Source organism: Trifolium pratense, linkage group LG2 (assembly GCF_020283565.1).
Source record: "Trifolium pratense cultivar HEN17-A07 linkage group LG2, ARS_RC_1.1, whole genome shotgun sequence".
NCBI lineage: Eukaryota > Viridiplantae > Streptophyta > Magnoliopsida > Fabales > Fabaceae > Trifolium > Trifolium pratense.
The window spans coordinates 65,721,246-65,728,337 of NC_060060.1; positions in this window are offsets into that span (position 1 = coordinate 65,721,246).

Genomic DNA, 7,092 nt, shown 5'->3' on the forward strand with positions numbered 1-7,092 from the left:
TTTTAAAAGTTCTAAGATATTAAATATACCACTTTTAAAATTATATTAACTAAATCATTTAAAAATAAATAAAAATTATATTAACTAGTATTTTAGACACTAATTAGCATTTTCCTTATAATAAATATCATTTCTCCATTTGTACCAAAAAAAGAACATTTCTAATATATAAAAAAAATTCTCTATTTAATAATCCTTCTAGTCCTAAAAATATGGGCTAAAAAAACTCTCTGTAGAACGGATTATTGAGGAGAACTCGAATTCGATTCATGATAAAAACAATTCTTGACTATATTTTTCTAACCTCGCGGCCGAACTTTATATTATCTTCCCCTAAAAATATGGGCTAAGACAAACAAAAAAAAAAGTTATGGACCAAATTCATAAAACATTTAATTAATCTAGAAAATAATTTTTTCTTATAATAAAGATCAGATAAAGTATATGCCTAAAAAAAAGACCAAAGAAAATACTCCATCTGATCCTAAATATAAGAAAATGTTTACTTTTTAGATTCATTGAAAATCTAATGTATCTGATCCATAATATGAGTCAAATACATTAGATTCTTAATGAATCTAAAAAATAAATTTTCTCTTATATTTAGCACCGAATGAAGTAATACTCTAGTAAGTAACAATTATTTTACCTTTTCTCTCCAAAAATACAATTATTATTTATTTTTGGTTAAAAAATTACAATTATTTTACCTTTTATTATTAGGAAAATTGCTAAACAGAGGGGCACCGATTAATATGAACTTATTATTATTTCATTTAATAAATTTCCTTTATTGCAACATTCACTATAATGAAAACATAGATTATTCATTCTCTCGAAATAAGTAAGTAGCTGAATAATCTAGGATTGATTTAAAGGTTGATAAGCATAGAAAATCATCATCCTTTAGCGGACTAAAGTTAGAGAATACTGAATCCTGATCAATCATGGCCATGTATTTAGAGCATAGTACGCGTATAAAGGCGTTGATTGTTGGTTCCTGATGTAATTTTCGTATCGAGTTACTTTGGTGTTGGATTTCACGTATGCTGCTAAGGTAAGGACACGTTGAAAGTGACCCTAAGACACTTGGTCCCCCAAACTCCTCTAGTCCTTATTCCTATCATCAACTTTGGGGAATAGAATTTCTCTACATGCAGGTAGGACTGGGCACAACCGACCCAATCTGATTGAAATCGTTCGGCCCAAACTGAAACAGAGCATTCGGGTCGGTTTCTGTGGAACTGCGGATTGGAATTGTGTAAACCGTGGATATTAAGGCATTGAATGGATGGTTTACGGTTGGAAGATTTCGGCCCATCGCAAACCGAAACCGAACCGTTATTAATTTATTATTATTATTATTAATTATTAATTATTATCAAGCATATAGCTACTAACAGCATAATCATTTAAAAAAAATAAGTAATTAAAAATTTAGACCAAAGATTTAGACAAGATATTTGGATAAAAAAATAGAAAATAATGGGCTAAGAATATGGCTAAGTTTAAAGGCCCTAAAATTGTGGAAAAAACGTTTGGACAAAAAATGACACAAGTAACCTGCAATTATATTGGGCCAATTTTAATTAAAAATTTGAGAAAAACAAAATTTTTAAAAAATGGTTTAAACCGTTGAACCGAACCGAAACCGAGTCAATCCGAGAAACCATAAACCGACCAAACCGAGTATTTAATTGGTTCGATATGGTTATGCATATGTCACCCATCGGTTCGACTGGTTCTAAGGTTTGAGCCCGAAACCGAACCGAACCGATGCCCAGCCCTACATGCAGGAATACACAATTTTAAATCTAGCCTTTAATTTTAAATTGGACAATTTGAAATAAAAATTGTGTTTTTTAGTTAAATCATTCTCGACTGCTAAATTAAAATCGGACGATTCAAATGTACTACTAGTACTATGGCCATGATTGAGAATGCTCTAGCTATGTACCTCATCAAGATATGGCACACTAAATTTATTCACGTGAAAAAGCTTAGCATATCCCATTCATAATTTCCTTTTTTGTTTTTTGTTTTCACAGGTAATTAAAGGATTTGTTGTGAATTCGTCTATAAAAATCACACCAATAAAAGAACTTGATGTGTGGAGCAATAGAATGACAACCAATGATTAAGCGGAATAAGCAATAATAATAATAGATAAACAAGATAAAGGAGAAGAAAGAACACGATAATTTGTTTACCCAGTTCGGTCCAATAATGACCTAGTCTGGGGGAGAGTCCAGCCCCTCCGTTCCACTATATCAAACGAGTAACTTTACAAAGAGTTCCAATTGAGTTACAAGAATTAATCCTAATTCTACCCAAATCCCGAATCTCTTCCCGTGGCCAAGAGACTCAATTTGATAAGTGTTTCCCAAGGTGTACCACAAAGATAGTTCTCCCACCCTAGAGTTATACCAAGAGAAAACTTTCTTTCCTCTCTAAAACCCTAGCCCTTGTGTGGTGGCAAACCCTAATCCTTGCCTCTACATTGTTGCTCCCTTTCTCTCTCTCTCAATTTTTCTATGAATAAAGCACTCCCTATTTATAGAAAAATAATATGCCAAAAAATTAGTAACAAATCTGTTTTAAAATAAAACAAATCCAAGTCAAAGTATCTTCCAAGAAAATATATTTTTTTCCCAAAAAATCTTCAAAACATCAAAGATGCAAAAAGATTCAACAAAGATTTTTCTGACTTCTTGTAACTGAGATTTCAAGGCATATCCAACAATTCTCCACCTTGCCTTTAAATTGATGGTGATCCCATCAACCACCGTGCTGCTCTCTCCATCTTGAATCTTCTATTCAAGATCACCGGATTGTACCTCCCTCTTCATCCTCGGAATGCCTTCCGCTCTCATGAAGATCTTGCATCCCACTACCATAGGATTTTAGGTAGCCCCACAAGATTCACCGCACCCTCTTCAGACTCCGAAGTGGTCAACTTCGTACCTCCCTGAAGAAACGCTTGCTCCCAACTATCATCGGAATTTTAGATAGCTCAACAAGCTCCACCATCCCTCTTCAGCCCCCGGATTGTGCCTTTTCCGTCCTCCTGAAGAATCGCTTGCCTCCGACTATCCATGGGATTTTGCGATAGCCCTACAAGCCTTCACCACTCTTCGACCCCGGAATGCCTTCCGTACTCTCGAAGTTTTGCTTGGCTCCAAACCAACCTTGGAATTTTAGGCGGTTCCACAAGCTGCAACATCAAACTCTCCTTGTATCCAACTACCTCCAGCAGTCTCACAAGTTACCAAGTCTGATCACCTGTTGCTTTCAATTGCCTCCCTGAAGATCCTCTCAAGGTCTTGCACTTCTTCAGCCACAATTGAAACATAATCCACAAGGTCTCCATGGTCATCCCCCTTTGGTTCAACAATACCACTCTCCTCCCTATCTCCGATTAGATAGCCAAGAGCTAATGTTGACTGTCTACCACTATTGGAAGACTCCACCTCAAACTGAGTTTCCACCAAAGTATACCCACCATGATCTCCACCTTGTAACACGCAAGACCTCTTCAACTCCTCTGAAACATACTTCAAGTTATTGTTAGTCTCCAACAATTCCAGTTCAGTTCAACACCTAGTAAACCTTGTTCACTAGTCCAACTAAACTCATGTCACTAACAGGTCCACCCGAAGTCCCACAACTCAACCACATTACGAGAATCACCACTAGTTATAGATGCATGACCAACTGTCTTTGCATCTAAGTTCAGAAACATACCTCACATCGTGTAAAGAAACTCACGATTGTCAAACTTCGTAAGACAAACTGAACCCATACCTTGAACCTTCAAGCTTTTCGTTTTCAAGATGAACAACTCCACCTTCAACTAGCTCTAGAGTCTCAAAGTATTCATTCTTTGACCACATGTGATTGGAGCATCCAATGTCGATGACTCAACACTCCAACGATTCCCAACTTCCACTAGCACCTCCGCATCCTCATAATAAAGTTGTTGTTTCAGAAGTAACCCGAGTATTATTACCACCGCCTCTCCAGGCCGACCTTCTTCGCAATCTCCATTAACTCTTTATCTTCGAGGCACCGGGTAACAACACTCCATGTTTTACCCATCATCCCGAACATTAAAATTGCTTCCATCTTCACTTTCCACAATTCCAAATTGCTTTCGAAAAGTCCCTCGATATCCGACTTAGAACCCATGGCGCTCGCTTTAAATTGTTCCAATTGCCCCACGGTGGGCGCCAATTGTTGTGAATTCGTCTATAAAAATCACACCAATAAAAGAACTTGATGTGTGGAGCAATAGAATGACAACCAATGATTAAGCGGAATAAGCAATAATAATAATAGATAAACAAGATAAAGGAGAAGAAAGAACACGATAATTTGTTTACCCAGTTCGGTCCAATAATGACCTAGTCTGGGGGAGAGACCAGCCCCTCCGTTCCACTATATCAAACGAGTAACTTTACAAAGAGTTCCAATTGAGTTACAAGAATTAATCCTAATTCTACCCAAATCCCGAATCTCTTCCCGTGGCCAAGAGACTCAATTTGATAAGTGTTTCCCAAGGTGTACCACAAAGATAGTTCTCCCACCCTAGAGTTATACCAAGAGAAAACTTTCTTTCCTCTCTAAAACCCTAGCCCTTGTGTGGTGGCAAACCCTAATCCTTGCCTCTACATTGTTGCTCCCTTTCTCTCTCTCTCAATTTTTCTATGAATAAAGCACTCCCTATTTATAGAAAAATAATATGCCAAAAAATTAGTAACAAATCTGTTTTAAAATAAAACAAATCCAAGTCAAAGTATCTTCCAAGAAAATATATTTTTTTCCCAAAAAATCTTCAAAACATCAAAGATGCAAAAAGATTCAACAAAGATTTTTCTGACTTCTTGTAACTGAGATTTCAAGGCATATCCAACAGGATTCATCATTTTTGTCATAATAAGGTGGTTCATTGTTGATGATAGAGTATTATTATCTTTTCAAACCAGAGAGGTCATAATATTACAAGGCCAAATCATAAAAAATATTCATCTTCAAATAATTCATTCATTAACATGGGATTCCATATGGGGTTCATTTTTTTGTGTGATGCATCCATAATTATATGCCTCCGGCATTTCAGTAGAGAATGATTCCTTTTACAAAGCAACAATAATTTTTATATGAGATGAAAAAAATCAATGATAAAGTAGTAAAAGGTAAAGTGGTAGATATCCAGAAAAACGTGTGGCGATATATACTCACACTAATAGTGTGACAAAAATTTAATCATTTTTGAAAGCTGAATTAATAGAGTAAACAAAGCATATGGTCCATAAGTTATTACTAATTGCTTGATCAAAGCAGATTATATCTAAACAAAGTCAAAGGCACACATGTATTGATGAGTTCTAGTCCACTATACCACCAGAGGTAATCCAAAATTTTGTATAGGAAGTGAAAGCTAAAACAACTTTTATTATATGTAATTTTTGTGTGTCTATATATGAGAGTATGAGACCTTTTGTATAATAAAAAATAAATTTTGTTAGAGACCTAAAGTTAAAGTTTTTTTATTTTTATTTTAAACAACCTAAAGTTAAAGTTTTAATAACCTAAAGTTAAATGGATTTGGATTCTCTACGTTTAATCTGCATTTATGGACAAAAATACCCTAAAATTTTGGCTAAATGTAAAAAATGTAGAAAAATTTGACTTTAGAGAATCCAAATCCCTCAAAATTGACCATTTATTTTTAGTAAGTAAATAATTTTAAACATTGATTAATAAATTAAAAGTACATATTATAAATACTATGTACATCATAAGGAAATATAAAATTGTTAAAATAACAATTTTTAATTTTTTTAATTTTATATCAATATATTTATGTTTTTTAAAATTATTTTTATCGTTTTTAGTATCAAGTCCAAAACATGGAAATGGCAATACGATTGCCTTTGAACGTAGGGGAACTCTTTTTGCTGAATTCCCAACAAAAAGATAAATGTTTCACATGCTTTTCTGAATGAAAGAAGTCACAATATTTTTGACATGTTAAGCCGACGAAATGATTCTCGTGCATAACTATTGCCTTCAATCATGCACTAAATAAAGGTTCTCTCCTCCACCTTATTCAAAAAAAATTAAAGGTCCTCCACCCCTTAAAAAAGCTCCTTATATGCGATTTAAAGGACCCCCATAGCAAAACAAAGGGACAAGATAAGCTGATAAAGGACGTTATAATTAGTGCTTAGTGTTTAGTGTTTAATGAATTCCATCTTCCTAAAATCACTCCAATAAAATTATAAAGTTGGCCCTATTGTAATCTACTAAGGTGTCCGTCTTTTTCATGTTGTTTTTGTCTGTAAGTAAAGTGATATCGCTGAGATTTATACACAATTACGAAGTCTTGAATTTCAATTTGAGTAAAAATATTCAACTTAACAAAAATAACATTATCAATTAAGCTAAAATCCATGCACTAGTCATAATTAATCTATATTACATGCTAGGACACAAAACATTCATCCTCAAAAACTGTATAAAGCATGCATTCTTCATCTTGTACTTAAAAAAATGAAAAGTATGCATTTACACTCAACAAAAGTATGCATTCCTTCATGTTCTTCAATAATGGCGTCTCTCTTCTTCTTTCTCACTAATTCTCTTCACCACCGTCATGGCCATGGCATGTATGATTTTACTTGATATCATTTGAAAAGTTTGACTTCCATTTTATCTAACTTAACAAATATATAAATGATGATTTATAATTGGTTAACCGTGTAAAAAATTTACCCTAATCCATACACAATCTTGGGTCACAAAGTTGTCGTCCAATAATTAGTCCATGGGGACCATGAACAGTAGCTTGCTGATCGGTGAATGTTAAAACATCAACTAGTAAGAAGAGAAAAGAAAGAAATGTAGATAGCAAACAATAACACAACACAATAGAGAACTTTGGTTAGTTGCAACTTGCATGTATATTTCTTTTACACTATCATTCTCTAAAGTTTAAATTAAACTGTAAACATGTGCACACTGTTGCAAGATTTAACTATCTGGAATGGTACACCCTATTATGCTAAGCTGTGTCAACTTTCTATAAGC